Source organism: Acartia tonsa, chromosome 1, assembly GCF_053477335.1.
Source record: "Acartia tonsa isolate MP-2025a chromosome 1, ASM5347733v1, whole genome shotgun sequence".
In the NCBI taxonomy this organism is placed as follows: domain Eukaryota; kingdom Metazoa; phylum Arthropoda; class Copepoda; order Calanoida; family Acartiidae; genus Acartia; species Acartia tonsa.
Genome location: NC_137260.1, coordinates 1663663 through 1689246, shown reverse-complemented (window position 1 = coordinate 1689246; position 25584 = coordinate 1663663). Strand labels below are relative to the sequence as shown.

General features: G+C 34.6%; 1 protein-coding gene across 4 annotated transcripts in view; it reads right to left on the bottom strand.

The window, feature by feature from the left end:
- The window catches only part of LOC145327256 (uncharacterized), a 198595-nt gene that overhangs the window by 81416 nt on the left and 91595 nt on the right, over nt 1-25584 (bottom strand). The gene's annotated exons all lie outside the window — the stretch shown is intronic.

Sequence of the window (25584 nt, the reverse complement as noted above, 5' to 3'; positions counted from 1 at the left end):
TTAAAATTTTATTCAAACAAATAGTTTCAAATTTTAACTTTTTATTGTATTAGAAGAAGTAAGAGGCCGACCCTTTTTGTCCATTTTAATATGATTATTTGCTTAGGGTGTATTTAGAACATTTATTTGGGGGGTGAAATTATGTCATATTACTGATAACGAAGGCGGATCCCTCAAAGTTAGGCTAGATTGAATTGAGTACTAGGTAGCCCCGGGGGTAAAGAGGACCATAGGTACAGCTACCACCCTGAAGTAAATTATACATTAGCAAAAACTATCCCCCATTTTTTCAATCTATTTCGTAAATTAGGTCTGGGTGTATCAGGGCTCGATAGGCTTTTTGACGAAAGTACCATAAGAAACTTAATATAAAGTGCTTTTTTAAATTTTTTTAAACAACTACTCTTACAATACATCAATTTTGTTAGCTCATTAAATACCAAACAATTTCTGAGGCATTTTTTTCTTTGTTTGCTTGGATTAAGTTTTTATTGAATTGCTAAAAGTCAGTGGTCAATTGTATTTTTATTAGCAAAAAATATCTTATGGCAGAATTAAGTCAAATATTTTATGGATTAAGTATTGTTTGAAATTGTAAAGAAAACAAGGATGACAACTTCCATTAATCGAAACAAACTACAGAAACAAAGTTTTAAAACTAGAGAAGTTAAAAATATAGGAATCAACGTTTAAAAATGTCAACATAAATACAAATTATAAATAAAATACAAACTTTACAAATAAGATTTTATTGTTGCTACGCTTTCGAAATTGTAACTTATTGTTGCATGAAACTTAATACATACATACTTAAAATGTAGAAAATATTTGCTTTTAAAATATTAGATTTTTTAAGAGAGGCAATATTATCTTATCCACCCAACTGACAAAGTGCATTTACAAATAGATATAGACAAGACAATCTCAGGAATCTAAAGGTATAGGACAATGGCCGATAACTTGTTGCAAACCCCCAATTATGTAAAACAAAATTATCCTTCCTGTAGATTAAAATTATTTATTGAAATGTCAACTTAATGATCCAAACAATCATACTTTAATAAAAGCCCCCAAAGTTGTACCAACGAATAAGAAACCGTTATAATAAAACTTTGGGGACTATTGTTATAAACAATACAATGCCCCCTCCCTCCCTGAGACAATCTCCTTAAATGTTCAAATATGGTCATATGCATTCTCTTATACTATGTGTGGGTTAGGATTACGGGTTTAAGCATTTGGCAATCATGTCCTATTACATAAAGTAGTAAGGATTTTTCCTTAAGCTTAAGATTTTAACAGAAACTGCACTAAAAGTAGTAGGGTGTACTTATCTTTATAAGTTGTCAAAACAGGCATTTGAAGACTTTTTCTATTTTGACTAAAATCCTATATTAATATATATAATTTTAGCAGGAATATATAGTTAACAAATTTGCCTGTTCCTTCTGCCTGCCAAGTAAAGTTACAGGTGTTTTGTAATATTGGTTTTGACCATGTTCAAGCAAATTTTACCATATTTGGCCACCGCTACTAAAAGTGCATAAAGTCCTTTTCAATTTTAAGGCATTTTATATTCTTTGACACTTTATTTAAGGAACTTTTTAATTGTTCTTTAGTACCAAAATACTGGCAATTTACTGGTGGTAAAACAGTTTTGCTTATAGTGTCAAATCCCATGGGAGGGAGTGGACATTGGACTGTAAATAACACTTTCATAATATCCTCCTTTATTCGTTTTTCAACAAAAATTTAATACTTTTTATTTTTTGAATCTGGATTAATTGGTATAAAGCTAGCAGTGCTGAAACTTATAAGCCGATAATTTCAATCTATAGAAAGGGTAATTATGTTTCTCATCATTGAGGATCCATTCAAATGCCTTGTAACCAATTTATTTAGTGTATTTGATTGCACATCTTGTTGAGGAATGAATTTATTATCTTTGTAATCCTTTCAATGCCTATCTTAATTTGCCAATTTACCAACCTATTACTTTTGCATTAATGCCGTCCTTACAAAACAACAATCATAGTGGAAAGAGGAAACTTTAAGCTGATGCAATTGATATACGCGGTTATTATGAAAGGGAAAATTTATCGTAAATTTTGGTTGCTAACATGGAATTCATTTATTGTTCAGTTCCTGTATCCAGTTGGAGGGGAGGGGGATGGGATAAAGGGGGTGAATAGGGTTCATCGCTCACTGCGAGTGTCACTTTATTAGAGTACATGATTATCTGGTGTAAGATCTAAGTAGTAATAAATCCATACTCTTTTATGACAGGGCCTCTAAAACCTTATATACTATAAAGTAGTAAGGTTTTTTGATGGACCACAAATCTAAAGAGTTAGAGTTAAGGAAAATTCAAATAGGTCCAGGAAGGGTTTTAGGCTAATTTAGTTGTAAATTTCAGCCTTGGGATTGTTTAAAACTATTTCTCATATTCATTCGAATCTGGTGGATAGAAACCGGTTTACATCCATACGAAAAAACTATGTCTAGCATCGAATTATATCCAGCTTTCTACGAATATAAAAATGTACAATAATAAGATTAAAATCAGTTTTTTAGCCGGTGCCTTCGTCACCTCAATGCTAAAAAAATTGGTTTTAATCTCATAATTGTACATTCTATAACCACGGAAAGCCGTTTATAATACGATGCGAGAAATAACTATTTTTTCTGCCTTATCTTTTTCACAGAGCCTGTGATGCTAGGGACGCAACCGCTAGTAATTTACATGTTTTTAAGGTCGTAAGATTATATTTTCTCGTATTCATTCGAATCCGGTGGATAGAAACCGGTTCACATCCATACGAAAAAACTATATCTAGCATCGAATTATAACCAGCTTTCTACGAATATAAAAATGTACAATAATAAGATTAAAATCAGTTTTTTAGCCGGTGCCTTCGTCACCTCAAGGCTAAAAAAACTTGGTTTTAATCTCATAATTGTACATTCTATAACCGCGGAAAGCCGTTTATAATACGATGCGAGAAATAACTATTTTTTCTGCCTCATCTTATTCACAGAGCCTTTGATGCTAGGAACGCAACCGCTAGTAATTTACATGTTTCTAAGATCGTAAGACTATATTTCATCATTACAAATATCAATTTTGCTAAATATTCTATAAGCAGTAATATTAAAACACTAATTATAAAACATTTCTTACAGCTTGTCTTACTATTAAACAAACAAGAACTAATAAAAAAACTAAGAGTAAAGAGAAATTTAATCTAGCTTTAAGTTGGAGTTTTATAGTTATCATATCAAATTTAAATAAAAATTATTCATAGTTAAACTATTCTTTGATGCCTAATTTGAATATTAGCGATTGTTTTCAAATTGAAGCATATAAAACTTTATTGCATGGACCTTTAGGGATAGAACAATGGACGAAAAATATTTTGTACCCTCTACATGATGATAAACAAAATTACCTTTTATGAAGATTAATTTTATTAGTTTTCCATTGTGATCAAGGATCTTAAGGGATAGCACAAATGATGATAAATTAATGTGCCTTTCTGTTTATGATAAACAAAATTAACCCTAAAATAGATTTAAATAAAAGAAATATAAACAAAAATAACATAAAATAGTTTTTGGCTATATTGATATTGCACAAGTATAAAGAATAACTCATCAGTATTCAATTGAGTAATGAATTCTAACGACCCTAAGGACATTGCCATGGACAGAGATACGATTTATCAAGATAAATATTATTGACAGATCTTGATCTTAAGGAATAAACAATGGTCGCTAAATTCATATACATAACCAATGATGAAAAACAAAAGTATCAATGCATCTCGGGGCTAAATTAACTGGTTTTAATCTTAGCAGAAAAAGAGTATTAAAGTTACTAATTTAGAGTATTTAATATTTTCATCATGCACAACAAACTATAACCAACAAGGATTTATAACAATTAGGTTGAAAATTTAACAGTAAAATCAAAATAAAATGCCAACTATTAAACGTTTTAAACAATTAGTACCCATTTTGATTATAGACAATACGAAGGCAAAACTGAAAGCAACTGGTAACGAAGCCTTTGTTAATTATATTTAAAGATTTAATATTAACCCTTTACAGTCGGGCCCCTTGCCGCACCTTAATCGGTCGGGGGGGGGGGGGGGGGGGGGGGCGTTCAACGCCCCCCCTAATTATCTCAGTTCCTATTTGAGCTAGAGGGCTAATTTTTTTTGTGCAAGTCCCCTGTTTGATAATGAATTTCCGACCTTTTATAAGTCTATGTCAATTTTCGCTTCCTTCACCCTTTTATTTAACAACCTTTGTTTTTAGGTCTTTTTTTACTTAAAAATTTCAAACGGCTATAATTTTCTTATTTTTGAAGCTAGAAGAAAAATTTTTTCCCAGAAAATGTTTATCTTTATCCAAATTTTACATTAGAAATATCAAAATATAAATTTCAGCGGCCGCAGCTGTACTTGGCAGCTGCCAGCCGCCGCAGTCGGCGGTCGGCGGGAAAACGGCGGCCGATGTTCATGAAATTTTAATACGTTATGTAGACATGTAAGAAAAGCTTAAGTTTAAAATTTGAAGTCTTTAAGTCAAAAATTGCGGCCACAGGAGCCATTTAAAGATTTCTGGAGACCTGGAGGATCAGGACCTGCAGGATCATACCTAGAACCTGAAAGTGACTTGAACACCTGTATTTTATATAAGGATGTACTACTAGAGGATTTCTTTAGTATTTTGGTATGGTAAAATGCTTTGTTTTAGTCAAATAAATATTTTTGCTCTTTACCTGGATGACCCTGCCAGGTTTGCTGGCATCCTGTGCCCGCCAGGATGGAGATATTAAAAAAATTCCAACTCTCAGTTATGTGTCATACCCATACTTAAAAAGTCAAGCAGTTTGGGCTCTTTATCTTTCACACACAGAAAATGAGATAGAAAAAACCGGAGGGGGGGGCGTTCAACGCCCCCCCCCCCCCCCCCCGACCGTTAAGGGTTAAGAGTTGGAGATGCGATCCTCAATTTTCAAATTCTTTGAACGTACATATGAGACTTTTACAGAAATGCTTCGCATCCACAACTATCTATCTATGCTTGATAGATAGATCAACACTATATAGATCATATTATGAACCTTTGATTGACACGTGCCCTGCAATTAACTAGTAGCACTCAGGGGCAAGACACAATTACTTTAGCTAGGCCCAAGGCATTATTTGTATCAATTTATGCATTCATAGGCCTGTTTCTACCTATATGACACCATATATAGGTAACGAACGCCTATTCATGGTAATCTGTATGTGATTTGCTAATAGTATATGTTTATTAAAGATATTATGTTTATAGTTAATGTAATCATATAAACATCCAGTACATATATGTATGCCTACAACTATGCCTGATTTACGTCACATATTAACACACAGATATTTAATTGCACAGACAAACACTAAAATCCTGGTCCAGAGCTAATGTTATAGCATGTACCTCTTGAATTTATTCAGTTATTTACTAACTCTCCTACCGTCAACTTCTCTTTCTGGCTTTAAAAAGGTAATGACTTAGTTGTTTGGCATGCATTGTAGTTTAAATTTAGGCCCCTTAGTACTTAGCATGAATTGAGCTCAGGCCTTATGTTAGAACTCTAACACTTAGCACAATTCACTGCTTGGGACTTAGGGCACATTTCTGTCCTACTCTACTTATAATTTTAACACTTATCCTGTAAATATTTTCATACTTAACTTATGCACTTGTGATATAAATACACTTTATAAAAACATTTTCCTTCCTTAATACTTAATATACTTATATGATTCTGATCGAATATCAAAACCAACCATTTATTCTTAGGTTAAAGCAACATAATACCTCGCGTGGGTCTTTTGTTGAGCTTCCACCAGCTCAACCAAATTCGTATTATACTTGTGGGAATAGAAGGTTAAGCATTCTAAATAAGCGAACCGACGATGAGAATGTCTATGTGTATTGCATTAAAATTAGGTTTTAGTAGTACTCATAGAAGAGCGGTCTCCATACCTAAATATGGACAAACGCCCCATTCGCACACACAATGGTGCAACTTACCGGTTGTATCTTGGAAAAATTTTACTTCATAAATTTTTTTCTTTTTTTTTCCTTACCGTACCCGAACCGCCTAAGGCAGGTATTTTTACCAAAATCGAATAATTGTAGCTATGGCAAAATCGGATTTACCAAAACCTGTGATACTATTTGAGAGCAAGGTTAGGACTATGAGGCGTTTGAAGAGATAGGGACTGAAAGGCACGACACAAATGCAATTGAGAGCCTCGTGTACGAGCAGTTGCACTAGCTGACACTCTAGAGGCCCTAGAGAATGCTAGCATATTTGTGGCCATTGGTCGCCGCCCTATAAGGACACTCGCACTGGTTGACACTCTAGAGGCCCTAGAGAATACCAGCACACCGGCACCTCCATGTCCGCCTCTCTTTAGTAAAACACTTGGGTTGGAATAATCTATGATTGAGCTATGTGCAAAATTTTGATTTCTGGACTTAGTCAGAATTTTGAAATTTAAGAGTTGTGCTAGGTGGCGGAGTATATATATAAATCTTCGGACTTAGTATGATTTTTACTTATTCGAAAATTCTCTAAGTGTTGAAATACTTGAATCTTTGATACTTAAACCAGAACTTATTAAGAATCAAGCATGGAGTAACTTTTCATTTATAAGCTATCAAAATACTATTTGTAAAGGACCATTTTGAACTGCCTTATTAAATGAAAACTTAGGAGCAAATCCTATAGAACACGGGAAACGCTGTTAGTTGGGATACATATTGTCTTTGGAGCCATGTTTCTGAAACAATATGCCGAAAGCAGTTAGTACTCTTGAGTCGTAGTAAAGGGCCAAAAGATTATTACAAACTTGTAGCATTTATACACAAGTTAAACTGTACTAATACTTTGGTGCCGTTAGAACCGATTTTCTGAGATTTGCACTTACTTATACATGCCTAGGACTTATATTCTTAATGCAATTCTGATTTATACGCGGATGTATAAAAATAAAACGATTGCCTCTAAAATTTTGAGTTAAACAAAATATTTCAAAGTCTCAAAGATATTCTCAACATCGATCGGTTGGAATGATATAAGTGTAGACAAATTGCTGTATGCAATCAGAGAAATAATTCCTGAGACTCTGAGCAAAATATTCCACTTTTGGACTTAGCACCGTTTCTATTTCTTTTGTTACAGAGAGAATCTCGAATTTCTGGACTTATAGTAATTTATATGAAATTGTGAACTTGGTTGGAAATTTACCAAAATTTCGGACTTGTAATAATTACGATTTTTCCAACTAGATTAACAAATTTCATTTTCCACACTTAAAAGAAAATTTTGTCTTAGAGTATTTTTGTCTTAGCCAAAATATTCCAATTATGGACTTAGAGAGATTCTACTTCTTTTGGTGAAGGATAATTCTAACACTCTAATACTTTATAATTTTAAAATCCTTAACTTAGCGAGATTTGCATTTAGTCAAAATATTCCAATTATGGACTTAGAGTGATTCTACTTCTTTTGACTTATAGGCAATCTCAATCTCTAAAGTAGCTTTGTGAATGAACTGTTAGGAAATTTCATCTCGGACAAAATATTCCACGTCTGGACTTAGAGTAATTCTATTTCTTTTGTCTCAAGAAAATTCCACTATTTTTATACTTAGCATGATTTCATTGAAAGATTTTTGGACTTAGTCAAAATTCACTAATTTTGTACTTGGTATAATTTCAAAAAAAAAAAAAAATCTTTTTTTTGACTTAGTCAAAATTTGCTAACTTTTTGTACTTAAGATAATTTTTGATTTTTTTTCTAGGCCAAAATTTATTGACTTTGTACTTAGAATAATTTCATTAGAAACTTTTTGGACTTAGTCAAAATTTTCCAACTTTGGACTTAGAGTGATTCTATTTTATTTTGACTTAGAAAGTTTTTAATTCAATCTTAACTTAGAAAATCTTTTGTTTGTATGTTCCTTACAAACACATACATAGATACAATAAACAGTTCACTCAACAATAAGTAGGACATGAAAACTAAATTTTTACTTGCTTTGCTAATGCTAAAATTTCTATTTCATGTGCCGCCAGAATTCAACAGACAACTTGAGAAGAGTTATAAACCATCAATCATTAGTGATAGTGAATATTAGTGATTTAAAAGTATAGTCAACAACCTAAGCCCTATATGTAATTTAAAAGCACACTTATAAGAGACAAAGTTCTAGTAACCAAACGCAGCAAAAGGTTGCAGCAGCCTATCTTGGGAGTCTTGGGACGTCTCTAAAAGAAGTAGCAAGTAATATTGGAAGTACTCTACTGTCTTTATAAAACATCCGGATTAAAACAAAGAAAGAATATTTTCTTTTATACCATTGAGAAAATCTAATTTTACTTAGGATTATTAGTATAAAATCTATAACCAAGTAAAATAAAGTGTGTACATATAGTTCATAGTCTTTATAATCTAAAATTGTTACTTTTTTAGAAAAAAAAGTGCACTAATTCAGCTAATTTGATTTTCAATAATATTTGACCAAGCAATAACACCAACCTTGTAGTCTACTTTAAAGAGTTTGATTGACAACTTCCAGCGTATAGATTGATCACCTTGCGTAGGATATCACACTTCAGTAAGACACATAGAATATTGTGTTCTCACTAATTAAGTAGAGCACATCCGGTCTATAATAACCTTGAAAACAGACTGATTATATTCATATATATAGGATAATCTAAATTGAGTCTCAATAATATAGTTATAAGGATTGAAATCACAAGTGAAGCCCCGTAATAATTCGCGAATAATACTTAGTAGGATTGGTAGGCATACCCTAATACAACTATAAGTATTGGGTGCGAGATCTTTGATATTCAGGCAAAACAGTTGCAATACTATTAGAATATAGACGATCCTTTGGGAGTGAACCTAAGTAAGTTATATTCATAAAGCCTTACAGGAATAAGCAGATTGTAAGCTACATATCCTTAGAGTGAAGTAAGAATTCAACAAGGATTATAAATTGCTGTTTTTCTCAACAATAACATTTGCTAGGAAAAGTCGACGCCTAAGCAAATAACAGTTAATTTGTGATAGTATATTAGCATACCCAAATTAACTTCGCTGCAAACTTTAACATTCTATCTAACCTTATAGCTAATTTGTATAGCTAACTAACCCACATTAGCTTTGTAAGCAAATATAGAATAAATCTAAGTAAAAGTGTTTCTACAGTTGAGCTTAATTAAGGATAAGAGTGCATTAGCGCACACTCCAGAATAAGATTCCAAGCTCACACGCAAGCATTCACGACGTAGAAACAACTGTAGGTGAAGTAGACAATACATACTCATCTATATTTAACAATTTTAAAAGAAAAATTTGTTATTGTAAACAATTCCTGATTGTTTTAACGTTAAGCGCATTAGTCGGTTTCTTCTTGTACCTCTGCTATTTAAATCCTAAAATAGTACAACATCTCATAAGCTTCTTTAAAGAACTCATAGAAAGTTTAAAAGCTTTAAGCTAGCTGTAATGCCATTATTTAATAAAAGTAAGAAAGATGACAACGCTGAAAAGGCGAACACTCCACATCGAGGACGCTCGACGACGCCTGGAAGAAGAACTCCGTCAGCTGATGCAGCTTCTGCAGGAGATGATACACGAAGAGAGGAACCAATGCCCAACCAGGAGGAACCAGAACAGAATGGTGAGAGAACCCAGACGCCAGAACCAGACAGGGAATCTGTAAGATCCATACCCATGCGAGAGGACTCACCAGACGCACTGATCAGAGACCGATATGTTAGAGCAACACTAGCAGATCCTCTGGGAAATTTCCTGTTCCCACAATTCCTGGATACAATAAGACTTTGTAACCCCAACCTACGTGTGGACTCAGAAATGATGAGGAACTTCTGTACCAACTACACACAGAGTATGAGGGAATACAAAGAGGAACAAAGACGTGAAGTTGAGTTAGAAGCCCAGCGTATTGTACAAGTGGAGAATGACAAACGCACTCAACGACACTTCAGTAACTTCACCAACCAAACTGGAATTAAACCACCAAGCAGCTATGCAAGTAAGAGCACCCTAAGCAACGATCAAAAGCTTAAGTTAGCCAATGGAACCTTCCCTCTCAAGCATTGCTTCAAAGGAGATGGTAAACCACCCTACATTACTGATTACCTATCAGAGATGAACACTGCTCAGGAGTTATGTAACCTCTCAAGATCAGAATTTGAAACCTTTATGCTTAGAACCACAACTGGCGAAGCATATACTACTATCCAGCAGAGTTTCAATCTTGGACTATCCATTGAAAGTGTCTACAATAGCTTACTGCTACAGTATGATATACTCATCAGCCCACAGGAAGCTCAAGCTAAGCTGATAGCCTTTAAGGGAACAAAAGCCATGTCATTCCCTAAGCTTGTCAGTACAATTCAGAATCTTGCCAGCAGAGCCGCTGTTCATTATACAGACAAGAAGGAAAGACAGAATGTATTCAACATAACTGCAGTGGAGGCACTTAAACGTAGCTTACCAACAAATAGCCGCAATATAGCATCTGAAAACCATCACAATCTCACACATGATCTTGGAAGATCCCCTACATATCATGAGTTGACCGCTTCCATGTATCCTAGAACTGAAGACCTAGATCTGGACCTACAGCAGAATGGTGTATCAGCCAGTTACAATGGAGACTTATCGCTTCATAAAAAGACGAACAACACCAACTATTCACATGACAGGGATACAAGAATGAACAGAGACAAACAACCTGCTAAAGTTGCCGCTACGTCAAGCTATTATAAAAGGCCAACAGTTAGAGAAGTTACTGCTAAACCAGCCTATCCTAAAACCTACAACAGAGAAAACAGGGATAATAGAGATAGGCAACCACAAAAGAACACCAAACAAGATTATCATATCTCCTATGGTACATCCAATAAGCGCTACTGCGGTGCATGTGGTCAAAACTCCCACAAAATATCCGATGGATGCAGACTACTGTGTGATGACCAAGGACGACAATATCAAACAGCACTAACATCCGGATACTGCCCAAGCTGTCACAAGAAGTATGGCAAAGACCTATACCACGCGCAACACCTATGCCCTGGACGACCAGCAATGATGGAACTGTACCATAGTGGTAAAGTAAGACCTGGTGGTGTGTTTAGACAGGCATATGAAGAATGGGTTGAGGCCAAAGCCAATGGACAATCCAAGGAGCGTGGCAGAACAGGTAGAGTTAACGCTATCACCGTTCGAATGGATCCAAACGACCCCAAGATTTTAGCGGTCGATAGTTCTGCAGCTATCATGGATGAAAATAGGAAAATGTACCTGAACTGTTCTGGCTGTATGTCAAATGGAAACTACGATGTATACATGACAGCTTTGTTTGACTCAGCAGCAGACAGAAATATCATGTCAACCAGCTATTTTGGTATGTTATTTGGAGTACAACAAAATGAGGTTAAGAACCATCTGGAAAAGAGTGACATGGTTCTTGTCAGCTATTCTGGACACAAAATCCCAGTAGCTGGAGAGATAACTCTCATGATTCGTCTCACACAATTCTCAGGCATCTATAGACCAGTACCATTTATGATTGTACCTGAAGAACACAAGAATGTCACACCTATGATCATTGGAATGAACGGCATTAGAGATCTCCAATTAGGGTTGACTTTCGTTGCGGATAACCACCCGCCGGCACCATATCTATACTCTATGTTCCATCCTGGGAGAGTACTAGATAGCCTGTTCTGTTCTGATTATGAGTTACAACTCTGCACAGGGACAATAGACAAAATTGACCCTAATGAAACTCAGACTATAGAAATGAACATCAACCATTTCTTCAACTTAGCTCCTGGAACAAAAGTCATTCTCAGCGATGACCACATTGCAAATGATAGAAATGGAGGAATTAAAATTCAACCTGGACAAACGCAACTGACTGTCAACAACCGAGGACAACTTAGTGAAAGAGCAATGATAACAAATGTCACTGAACATGCAATCACTAACACTGTTATCACCGGATACTTGGAACCAAGCAACCAATTTGTAGTCAAGGAGATCACCACAGACTTTGATTTTACGCAATCATTCCTACACAATGTATCTGTGACAACTGAGCTAGATGAGATTGTACAAGCCCTGGAGCGACACGCAGAAAAAGATACGGCTCCAGCCATCAATCAGATCTCACTAGACACCAGAAACCACTCAGTTCAACTCTTATAGCTACCAAAATACAGCGCCATCAATCTGGTAGAACGATCTTTTCCTTTAGCTGATGGATATATACCGAATCCTACAGCTATAAACAATGACACTCCAGTACCAGGAGTAGCCTTATCTGACTACCGTTCTAATATTGATGAAATTCTAACTACACCAGATCCTGAAAAGAATAAACTCTTTGAGAATAGTGACGACGTTATTGAACTTGGCTTAAAACATATAGCTGAATCTGATAACCTCATGGACTATGTAACAGAACCTACTGGCTACAGTGTGCCTAAGGATCAATTTGTTAAACCAGAGGATCTTGTGGTGCTGTCAGACTATCCACCAGAGGTAAGACATTATATAGAGGACATATTCCTAAAATCTTACCCTGATATCATATCTACACATTCTACTGATAGAGGTAACATGAGTAAATATCTAGGCAATTATACAATTAGACTAAAACCTGGTCAAACTTTACCCCAGCATAAGAAATTATATTATTTATCACCCGTAGAGAAAATGCAAATGCAATCTATCTTAGAGTTTTTGTTAAAGAACGGCACCATTGAAAGAGCTAATTTGGATGGGGATTCCTATAACAACTATGCAAGCCCAGCCTATCTGATTCCAAAGTCGGATCAGGGGAGCTGTCCTCGTTTAATTGTAAATTTTCAACAATTGAATCCTTGTCTGCAATCTGAACCTGCACTGCTACCCACAGCAGAAAATTTGATTCAGTCTCTAAGGGACAAATTTGTGCATAGTAGTAGTGATATGGCTAACGCCTTTCATAGTATAACGCTAGAACCTTCTTGCAGAGACCTAACATTGTTTGCAACCCCCTTAGGAGCTTTTAGACATGCATCCTTACCAACCGGCATTAAGACTTCACCTGAAAGTCTATCACGCTTTATGGAAAAGATATTACACTGGGAATTGGTTTATGATGATAATGGTAATGTTGTAATGGATGGTGATTTAGCCAAGATGGTATACTCACCTATCCCAGAAGTCCAACACATTTACGATGATTTCATTGTCTCAACTGAACTAGCTAAAACTAGATCAGAATCATTGAATATACATTTTAAGATTTTGAAGAAAGTTATGGGGAGAATACACACGCATAAAGGAAAGATTAGTTTAAAGAAATCACAACTTTTTAAAAGTAGAGTAAATTTCTTTGGGTTCTTCATTTCACATAATTATTGCTGTGTAGATCAAAGGCGAGTACAAAAACTTCTAAATATTCCCATGCCTACTGATATTACTATAATGAGATCTTTTATGGGAGTACTACAAAGTATGCATAAACATTTAAGATTTGATATTATGGCTCCTACACATATTCTAACTTCACTTACTTCTACTAGAATAGGTAAAACTTTTGTCCCAACTCCAGAACAAAGACAAGCATTCGAAGACATTAAGAAAGCTTTAGCTTCAGGACCAATTTTCAGCAAATTAGTTAACTTATCTGCACCTAAGATTATCTTGTCAGACGCAGCCGGCACCTCAACTGGCTCATATTCGGCAGTCTTAGCGCAAATAGTGACACCAGAATTACAGGCTAAAACCCTACCCCCTGGGCTAAATTTCGATGACCCTGTACACCATGTTATTTATGATAATAGGTTACCAATTTTACCCCTACCTTTGCAGAATGAAGGTGAAAACATTAAGGATTATGCGAAGCGTATGTCTGAAGATGGACCACCTGAGTTTGAATATTTGGCTAGTAAAACTTTGGGCTATCCTGAAGACACTGTACACAATAGTCTCGGGATATCTTTACAACTGCTTCTAGAACTAAATAAAGTTCAAACACCTTTGACCACTATCCTGCAAAGAGCATCAAAAATTATACGTTCTACGATGTTGAGACAAAAGTATATTCAATTTGTATTTAATAATGATAGGGATAAATTCTTAGAATTTATTCGCAAACTAGAGCATGGATATGTATATCTAGATCCGCAACAACTCATATTTGAAGCTCTTAGTGTAGCTATGTACCGTCCTGTGATAGTTATCACAAATATAGAGGGTGTCAAACCTGTCACTCAACACTGCTCAGACAAAACAAAACCCCCTTTTGTATTTTTACTATATGGACACAAAGAGCAACACATAGTAAGATCCGCAATGGTTTCATCAACCAATAGCTTTAATTTAAAATCTTTAGCGTCTATGTTTGAAATTATCGCATACACCTCAAAGAAAATTACCGTTGCCGAGTCAAGATTACATATCATAGACATTGAAATCCTAGGAATTATTTATGCAGCAAACTCGTTTAGAACTCTAATAGGTCCAAGCTGTGAATGTACTTTGTTAACAGACGCAAAGTGTGCTTATTATCTCTTTAATCCTAAAGCATTAACAGCCGTTAATAAATTGAAGAGGTGGAATACCACTCTGTTAACTCTAATACCGAAGCTAACAATGTCTTTCTTAAGAGGAGAAGACAATTTGGCAGATTTCTTAACAAGGGCATATAAGGCTACTTTACCAAGCATTAAAAAGGTAGCCCTACCTAAATTTGTTAAATCTGGGTTTGAAGATAACTTACCCCAATATAAAGTTTGGACTATTGAGGAATGGACACAGTTCATTATGGATAACCCCGACTATTTGGGTTATGATGAACAACCCCCACAGCCAAAGCAACAAAAACCCAAAATCACCATAAATTCACTTGCCGCAGAACATAGAGTTATAGGCAAAGTACTAAGACCTTTGGAAATCCTAAAAGAAAAGATTAGCATAGAAAATATAATTGCAAACCAAAAAGAGGAATACTCTGATATTTACACACGTTGTCTAACCTCTAAATCAAATACCTACACTTATAAAAGACAGAACTACGAACTTAAGGACACGATTTTGTTCACAAAAGTAAAAGGAGATTTAAAGGTTTATCTCCCAACCAAACTATTATCAGTATTAGTATGCTATACTCATCTTTTGTTAGTACATAGTGGAGAAATTAAAATGCTTTTGAATATGCAAAATTTCTTCCACCCTAACCTTAAGAAATATGTTAGAAATTACACTAGATCTTGTTTAAATTGTCAACTTCAAAATTCATCTACAAAACTAGAACAAGTAGGAACTTATAGTACAATTTCAAGACCTTTTGAATGTGTAAGTATTGACTATATACAATCCTTGCCCCCATATCGTAGTTATAATCATATCCTCACTATAGTCTGCCAACTAACAGGAATGATTCTTGCATATCCCATGAAATCACTCACATCCCGTGAATTTATAAACAAATTCATGTTTTACTTCTATCCTAATTTCTCCCCCAGACAAATATTGTGCGACAATGCAAAATCATTTTTAGATAAGCAAAATTTAATATTCTTTGCTTCTATTGGCATCCGAGTTTTGTATTCTACTGCGTACTTTTCACCCTCTAAAGGATTGGTGGAAGCTAGCAACAAAGTAATAAAATGGCCAATCATTAAAATTTTGGCGCAAGACTCAAAAACCTCATGGGTATATCTACTACCGTTAATAGTCCGACAATATAATTGCACTAAAATACCAAAAACTGGATTTTCACCCATGGAATTATTATTCGGGACACGTAGCTCCCTGTCTAAATTGTTCTTTGGAGCAATAAAACCGGATGAATATCACCCTGAAATAGCACGCACAGAAGCTTATGTGCAAGACCTCTCAGACGGTATACAAGAAAACTTGGACATTTCAGCAAAAGCTATTGAAAAGGGAAGGGAGGCAAGACTAAAGTATATTAACAAAACCCGCATACACAAACAATTTGATATAGGAGACCTTGTCTTGGTTAGAAATAACACTATTACACCTGGTGTTAACCCCAATCTTAGACCTATCTATCATATTTCACCCTATAGAGTTTTAGATGTAAGCCCTAACAGTTGCACGCTTGAAAGAATTTCTGACAAGAAGACTGAAATATTTAAATACTCTTTCAACGAAATCAAAAAGTTCAAGCCAATTGACGAACATTTTGACACCCTCCCAGAGGAAATAAAGGATATTATCACAAAGCCTTATAATAAACTCACAAATCAAGAGATAGCCACATTAGTTAAAAATGACACACTTCCGCTTATATTTCCGGTTAATTCAAAAGATCCACAACCAGGAATACGCGCACACTCACCCTTAGAAACACGAAAAGAAGCGTCACAAAATAAGAAACCATTAGATTCTGATTCAGACATAGAGGACTCAAGTGACGACGAGGACATGACACTCGATTCCGTATTTATTACCGGAGGTCGACGACTTAGGAAAATAAATGATAGACATGTCAGATTTCGGAATGGCACAAGTTCACAACCATAATTTACATTTCCATTTACCCTGTAAACTTGTGAACAATATGATAATATGTTATTCTAATCTGATAACTAAGTTATCATATTCATGTAAATTTTCCCACTCAAAGTTATATATTCAGTGGTATAATATACATCTTCTTTTTCTATTCAACGGGGAGACCAACTATATGCAATATACGTCGACTAAAGAGTCGATCCCTTCAAAAAACACTTACATAAAAAAAAACTTTTGCATATAGAGAGTTTTGAATCTGTATAGGCAAACAGAGTCAAACGACTAATACAGATTTTACAAAAATACGAATGTTACAAATGTTAAACACGCACCCTAAAATATACACAAAAACTATTTAAAACATTTAATACAAATTGTACAAAGTGTACAAACATAGCAGTACTAATAGGCAACCTATATATATACGCCTTGAATTATGATGAGTTGATTAGTTATTAGAAACTATAACCACTCTACATACAAAAAAATATGTCAAAAACTTTAATTATAACTTCGGACAGGAAACGCCCACTCAGAATTTTAGTAGTAGTAAACAATAACGATAACTTAAATTTTACCCTGAAATTGAGTCAGTTTACTATAACATATCCACAAGTGAGGAAATCACCAACCTTGTGAAGTACTACAGTTATCACATAACACGTAAGTCTTAACAGAATATTTTACAAAAGTTATAAAATGCAAACTAGATTCCGAAAGCCTATGCCTAGATCACAACGGGTTCTACATGAGACCTTCGCAAACCTAGTAGAATATTGTTATAACTTGCTTACGATGATTAAAGAAATGTTAGCGTTTAAAATTAGTTGTGGAATCAGCCAACCTAGTCGTATTGTACGATACTTGCACTGTCGTATACTTAGAAACACTTATAGAGACGCATACAACCGTTTGGTTATACGATATAGACAGCAAGAGTATAGAAACCGACAGACTATAACAGACGAATTACGGGCAGTAGCACGCCAAATAGAGAATCTGAGAGACACAGTCCTCCTTATTTCTGGACATTGTACTCTCCCCACTATCCACGAAGAGTAAACTAGATTACAACTGATTCTTATAATCTGATTTCTAACAATGACGTACGGACGTATCCTAACGATATAAAAGTTTTGCATATGATAAAACCTCTTGTACATATGTGTATTGATGTAAAATACTTATATTCTCATATATCTCTATGTAATTATTGAAAACGATAGAAAATTAATCGCACAAATCATAGTAGAGATATCAAAAAGAACATAACAAGAAATTTTGTTATTTATACAAGTTATCATAAACCAAGTGAATGTAAGCTAAATTAAGCACCTTGCAAAAATAAACCTTAATTATGTATCTAACTAAATTAAGGAACAGACAATAATACTTATAGAGTAGCTACGTAAACGGGAGTTGTACACAACAATTACTAAATCAGTAAATAACAGTGTATACGCTACTTAAAATTGCTATATTTATTTAAACAAAAGTAAATAATCTTTAGAATGGTATAAAAATTTTGACAAATATTTTTCTTTGGTGAAAACTTAAATTTAAATCAATTTTGAAAACAGAACATAAATTTTTATTTTTACAGTATTGGGAAAACATCATGATAGTAAAAAGTTTTCTGACAATTTAACATCTTAGTTAATATAATTTGGACATAAGCTGTATATTGGCACATAATAAAACTTCGAGATTGCTAATACGATTAATCAAACGCTAAATGTTGAATTTGTACATATAAAAGTGCATAGCCTAACAACAAGCCAGCGTGAGCAAAAAAAAAAATTTTTTAGCTCTACTTGTTGGAATTAAGACTTAGTTTTAAATCCAAAGGGACATAAGAACATTTTACCTTGAGACTTTAAACTTTATGACTATTGTATTGAAATTTAAAAGGGGAAAACCTTTTATTCTAAGCCTTACTAATTAAATAAAAATTCCTTAATGAGATCATCCAATCAATGATATTACTTTAATTACTTGAGTTACAAACAGCCTTTACATGAGTTTTCTTAAAAAATACTTGAATAAGCGTATGTAAATGATTTTGTCTAAACGTCAGTCTTTCGGTCTACTTAGATATTGTTTTACAAAAAAAAATATATATGCTATTTACAAGTCCTCTCTATATCACAGCACAATTAAAATTCACGATTAATGCACAGGGATGGATATAAATGAAATTTAGAGAAAAGGTACTGAGTTGCGAGTTCGATTAAATATCTATATATACATGACCCTTACAAGCTAACAAGAATGAATATACTGCGATATAAGGCTGCAATTACAGTTGTTAATATACTATTGAGAAAGAAAAAGGATTAGTTCATTTACGAAGACAGTAATTAAGAATTGAATGAAGTTTTAAAATTATGGGCATAAAGAAAATACAACCTTATAATCATTTCCTTACATACTAAATATCCTTATAGACTAAACATATATGTACATAATATAATGGCAGAAGTGTAAATTAATGTTTGGTTTTGTACAGTATAAAAGAGTCATAATGTCTAATAACAAAAGTCTTTACTTCATAGTGATTACTATTTTGACTAGTTACATAAGAATAGAAAATCTGTAAATTTAGTCACACGTTGTCTAAAACTGGTCATTGTCTTAAAATTTGTATGTCATAGTTTCAACCAAGCTAACAGCGCCACTTCACGGCGTGCGTTTAGGGAACATGGGACCCCGACTTCGAGGGACTCCCTCGACGCCGGAATCCTCTGTCCTGTTGTTATCTGAGGAATGCGTAGCTGAGTTGAAGCTACTCTCCGCTGATGTTATCTCTTCCAAGATAGCAGGCGTTGGAGTACGCATGGAGCGGCGCAAACGTTCTAAACTGAGGACCCGCAGTGGAGTGGGGTACTCGATCTCATCAGTCACCGCATTAAATCTAATCGGCGGAAGATCGGGGTCCTCGATATCGTCAACCAGTGGGACTAAACTGGCCGCATCCTAAAATTAAGAAAAGGGACATTATTAGACAACCATGTTAATAAATATTCACAAGAAAATTTATCAACGTTAATCCATATATGTTTATGAGTCAATTTTACTAATACTTTATCTAGAATCTTGCTATTAACTATTAGGAAGAAATTACACCATAGTTAAAGTAAAGTTATTGTCTAAAAGCATAGCTAGCTGAGCTAAATAGCCTAGTCTAAGTTACGTAATTTTTGCAACGAAGAAATATTATAAGAGCTTATCAAACTTACCACAGACAAATCAGCTGCCGAAGGAGATTCAATGCGACTTAAGCACATAATAGAGCTCAAGGAAGAGCTGTCGCTGGATACCTCAGCTGTCCTCTCAGAACTGACTCGATTACACCTCCCCATATTGGTGTAAAATTGTGCCAGGGGGATGGAGTTGGTCGCCTAAAATATAATAGATCTTATTAGTTTAATCGCAATACCAACAATGAGTCTAGGAAAATCAGGAAATGAGAATGCCTAAAATCCTGTAAAGCTATACGATTAGGTAGCAATTCAACCCACTTTATACTAGAATTAAAATCTTAGATCGGTTCAAAAATGCTTATGCAACCATACATTTTAAGATTAATATTCTACCAATAAAAGAATTTTAGTTGCAAATACCTCTAGATACGTGTACAAATATACAGCCTCTTTCTGAAATTTAATAGAAAACTAAAGCATGGATACTTACATGTAAACGCTCTGTTTGATCCACAATCAACGGACGGAAGCCAGGACTTCCCGTCGAGGTTTCCAAGCCCACAGGCACACTTCTTCCAGTAATCCGATCCTCAGTAGCAGACAAACAGTGTACGGCAAACAGGCCAATTCTGGACCTCACTTCTGCTGGAGTCGATGGACTAGCAGAGGGAGCCTAAAACAAAAGGAAAACATTAAAGTCTTGATCTAACATTTAAACCCCAATGAGAAACGTACGGCACGAGCAAACTCCTAACTTTCCCAGAGGGAAATAATATTAGGTTGCTACTTAAGATTTTAGTAAATGTTAACTGGTATCTCAACTTAATTGCGGTAACCGAGCAGATTTCTCTGGCGACATAAAACGACGACAGACGGTGAGCGATATATATGGAAGAGCCGAAAGTCAATGTTGAGGAAGTGAGAATAGGACAGAACAACCATACACCAACATGATGCTTTATTATACAAACCGGGTGGCTAGAAAAAAAAATTATACAAAACAAAAAAAAAGAAATATACAACAGAAGAAAACTCACCTGTGTATCCGACAGAATATCATCAATCTCAGAGGACGTGGCTTCATACATGGTGTCCGACGGCTCCGCAGTTGGCGACATAGCCCCAGCTCTAGTCCTGTTAGTCCTGTTACTGCAGTGGAGAAGCTCAATGGTCCTGACGCCTATGTTTCGGAGGCGCGTACATACATCTCTTATCCAGCGAGCCAGTGACCTGTCTGAGGTGTTGTCAACACGTGTGAGAGTCTCAAGCCCTACAGCGCCGAAGAAGACCACTATAAGAGCACATGAAAACAAGCCAAACCCCAACAACATGTTAATTAAGCCATCCATGTTGAAGGTGTCCAGACTCGTCTTCTGGTCTCTCCCCAACTCGGCAGACCCAGAATCACCTCCGGCAACATCGTCACCAATGTCACCGCAGGAGTTCTGCATCACCGAATTGAGGAGAGACCAGATGATTTGTATCGTTCTACTAAGCATCAGTGAGAGATGCTCGTTGCCGAACATCTCCCCTTGATCCCTTTCGGACTCTACAGTACTTGTGCCCCCATAGTCATCGACATCAGCAAGGCTTGGCATCCCAGACTGGTCGCTGTACACTGAACTCGAGTCGTCTAAGGAATTTTCAAGAAACGAGGAATTGGCGAGAGTGGCCGCAGCCGCCCTCATTGATTCCTCGAATCTTTCCTTAATATTCTGATGCGCGTCCAGGCTGTCAGGCACATACATTATGAGCGAATGCAAATTTAAAATAGAGGACTAGTGATTCTGAAAGGCAATATAGTAAAGTTAATTTTATGAAAAAGACTGTACACACGAATTTTTTGTATTTTGAGCAACTATGGTTGAACCTCCTAACCATTAAAACTTTGATTTATCATCTAAAAGTAAAATTCTTTAAATTAAAGAATATGTAATTAATTTTACATGATTCAATGCTTGAAAATAGCTATCGTTAAGCTATTCAAACATTAAAAACTTTATTTTATTAGATTCAATTAAGTTAAAGAATATGTAATTAATTTTACATGATTCAACGCTTGAAAATAGCTATCGTTAAGCTATTTAAACATTAAAACTTTGTTTTATTAGATTCAATTAAGTTAAAGAATATGTAATTAATTTTACATGATTCAACGCTTAAGAATAGCTATCGCTGAGCTATCAAAAACATATTCATTATGATGTATCAAGCAATTAAAAACTTATGTACTAGCTAAATCTGAATATCTTCAATGATGTTTTAAAAACACTTTAGATAAAGCTAGCTAAATATAATTTTTGTAAGCGACCATTTTTTTTATATATAATATGGTTAAGTTACTCGTAACGTAAATAATCTATCAACTAACGTCATTATAATTGAATTACGTAAAAAGAAAATCTTATTTTTAAAACTTATAGTAAAATTGTTTTAGAAGATTTGAATCAGGACTCAAATAAGTTTTGATTATACAAAGGGAACGCTGTAATCAAAAGTTAAAACAAGTAGAATGATGGAATATAGCTGTGTCATTATAAGTTTTGCTTACGATGAACGAATTTAACTTTTTGCAGACGGAAAACGTAAACAAAACAAGGTACGTCAATTTACTTGCTGACTCAGATATGTTCTATCAAAACTACAAAAATTATATAGAACAAAATTGTCATATATTGAAGATGTACCCATATTGCTTCAAACCCACTTTCATTTGAAAATACAGTGATAAAGGTCTTATCGACGAAGAAAAATAAGATTCTTAGGTCTTAAATAATGGCTAACGAATGCAATAATGAGCACATCAACAATCTATAACATAAAAACATTCATATAAAACAAACGAGTTACTATATTTTATCACTTTTATATAAATTCTCTTGGAATTTAGCGGTAAAATTAAAACACTCGAACGCAAGCTCCGCTCGCAAAGACAATTATTATATAAATGAGCATAATTACTGGGCCGCCAGCTTTTTATAACCTCGCTCAAATCCAACCCCTATCACTTTTGACCGCCCAAACATAAACAAAGGGTTGACAACTTATTGTTACGTAAAATTTAATTAAGGACGTCGAACGATATATTTTATAGGTATTACGTTTAAAAGGTACACTTAATAGCGACGTAATGTAAGATATTAGTCTTTAAAATGATTAAAATTTATTCATGTTAGAAATAACATAAATACAGCTAATACCAACAATGGTATAAACCATATGTACATATACAAAATATACAAACAAAGGGTTACCAACTTTTGTTAGTAAAATCTTATATTTTTACATATATACGAGTAATGTAACCAAAGAAAATAATACGATATGTAAATACTAATTGTACTTATACATTTTTATATAAAATATTGTTTATATTCAGGAAACAGTTATATTTAACAGAAATAGAGATAACTAACCAATCCATTATAGGTCTATCTGTAACGAAAGAATTTCTAGAATATCCCAGGGATAAAAGGATTAATAAAAGATTATTAAAACTTCTTTTGTTTAGATTACCATAGCCAGGATACCCCAAGGAACCGGTTGGAGCACGCGCACTAACTCTTTTTAGGATCTACCATGGACCAGCCTGGAGATAACCTAGATGATCATGGAGTATTGGAGCCCTACCACCACCCTACCTTGGACGGATTGCGGTTGTGTTCCTGTCAACACCTTGACACAATAGACGAGAACAACAACATCATCACCACACCTGAGTACGATGGATTCTCAGAGAACCTGTCCATCACCATCAGGAATTTCTTGTTAAATACAGCCCTGACTACCAGAGAAGATAGTAGAGTGGAGACCGATAGTGACATCAGCTCCAGCAGCACACTGTCCCTCTCTACCGATGACCTCAACCAACTCTACTATGACCTGGAAAATCACTCAATCACCTTGGACGAGAATGGAAACGAGGTAGCACAAGTGGACGCCCTTGGCTACATATCTACCTCACCCCCAACCTCAACCTACACTTCGAACGAGAGCACTTCACCACCTAGTTCATCATCAGAAGAAGCTGAACTATCCAGAACTACCAACGCAAAAACATTTATTGATGTGACAAAGTTAGATAAAACTAAACCCCTCAAGAAAAGAATGTATTCTACTTGGGAAGTTTATCATCTTGTATACCCAGCTATGAAGATACGCAAATCATACTTTCTTAATGGAAAGCGTATTTAACTTAGCTTGGAATACATTTATAGTTTATTATATATGCCTATATACTGGGACTACTAAACTTTTTCTTTTTCTCTTTTTTCTTTTTTAACAACTTACCCCCATTGGAGATGCGATCCTCAATTTTCAAATTCTTTGAACGTACATATGAGACTTTTACAGAAATGCTTCGCATCCACAACTATCTATCTATGCTTGATAGATAGATCAACACTATATAGATCATATTATGAACCTTTGATTGACACGTGCCCTGCAATTAACTAGTAGCACTCAGGGGCAAGACACAATTACTTTAGCTAGGCCCAAGGCATTATTTGTATCAATTTATGCATTCATAGGCCTGTTTCTACCTATATGACACCATATATAGGTAACGAACGCCTATTCATGGTAATCTGTATGTGATTTGCTAATAGTATATGTTTATTAAAGATATTATGTTTATAGTTAATGTAATCATATAAACATCCAGTACATATATGTATGCCTACAACTATGCCTGATTTACGTCACATATTAACACACAGATATTTAATTGCACAGACAAACACTAAAATCCTGGTCCAGAGCTAATGTTATAGCATGTACCTCTTGAATTTATTCAGTTATTTACTAACTCTCCTACCGTCAACTTCTCTTTCTGGCTTTAAAAAGGTAATGACTTAGTTGTTTGGCATGCATTGTAGTTTAAATTTAGGCCCCTTAGTACTTAGCATGAATTGAGCTCAGGCCTTATGTTAGAACTCTAACACTTAGCACAATTCACTGCTTGGGACTTAGGGCACATTTCTGTCCTACTCTACTTATAATTTTAACACTTATCCTGTAAATATTTTCATACTTAACTTATGCACTTGTGATATAAATACACTTTATAAAAACATTTTCCTTCCTTAATACTTAATATACTTATATGATTCTGATCGAATATCAAAACCAACCATTTATTCTTAGGTTAAAGCAACATAATACCTCGCGTGGGTCTTTTGTTGAGCTTCCACCAGCTCAACCAAATTCGTATTATACTTGTGGGAATAGAAGGTTAAGCATTCTAAATAAGCGAACCGACGATGAGAATGTCTATGTGTATTGCATTAAAATTAGGTTTTAGTAGTACTCATAGAAGAGCGGTCTCCATACCTAAATATGGACAAACGCCCCATTCGCACACACAGAGTGATTATTCTATATATAATGGGCAACTGTAATAAATATTACAAATTGAAAAAAAATGTCTAAATTGTATGGTGAAAAAGTAAAATTTGTTGAAAGAATAATCAATTTTGACATCTAAAGTGTTTATAAAATACTGCCTTTATCCTTTTAGTGCTTTTATAAATGTAACAAATATTAAAAATAAATATTTTAGCTGAAGAATTTGCTTAGAACGAAATATAAAAGTAAAGGTCTAGATTTGTAATAATAAGAAATAGAATCAAAATGTTAAAGTAAATATTCTATAGATTTTATTTTCTTTGTTTGTTATTTTTTGCTGCTTTACAAATGCACCAATTTTATGTTAAAAATGTTTTAAAGAATGTTTCA